Below are 746 nucleotides of genomic sequence, written 5' to 3'. Positions count from 1 at the left end.
CATCGATTCTTGATCCTATGAGGCCGAGTAAGCCACCAGTAGACTTGATTAGAAAGCGGGCTGTGGAGTTTAAGGCCATAGTTCTTGATGATGCCGAAAGAGCCGAAGTTACGGGTTGATAACACCATTGGTGTTTGATGAACTATCATGCACACCGATGAATGTCTAAAGTGTGCTATATCCTTGTTGCGAGACTCACTTACTATTGGTGGAGGACTTTGATCTCCATAGTCCCAAACGAAGCGAGTTACTTGGGATTTCTTTCAAACAAATTTGAAAGAAGTATATTAGTCAATGGTTCATCGATCAAAAGCGTAAGGAATTCTTGGAACTCAAGCAAGGCCGTATGACATGACGAATCTGAACATGAGTTCGTAAGACTTAGTCGGTATGCTCGGGAGTGTGTGGCGATGAGGTTGCTATGTGCAAAAGATTTGAAGAAGGATTGAATGAAGATTTAAAACTACTAGTGGGTATTTTGGAGATAAAGGAGTTCGTGACGCTGGTCGAACGAGCACGCAAGCGGAAGAACTTGGAAAGGAGAAGAAGAAGGTTGAATTTGAAGCTAAAGACTATCGTAAGAGATTGATGGGTAAAGCTCCATTCTCGACTGTAAAGAAGTTCAGGGAGGACACTAATAAATCGAGGACGATTGCGGGAATTTCCATTAAACACGACCATCGACGGACTCCGAGCTACTTGGTGGCTAGTGTGGGCAATAATCGTCAAGAGAGACACAATGCCCC

This window comes from Gossypium arboreum, chromosome 10 (genome assembly GCF_025698485.1).
Source record: "Gossypium arboreum isolate Shixiya-1 chromosome 10, ASM2569848v2, whole genome shotgun sequence".
Taxonomy (NCBI): domain Eukaryota; kingdom Viridiplantae; phylum Streptophyta; class Magnoliopsida; order Malvales; family Malvaceae; genus Gossypium; species Gossypium arboreum.
The sequence above is the reverse complement of the archived record's forward strand: the minus strand, read 5'-3'. Positions refer to the sequence as shown.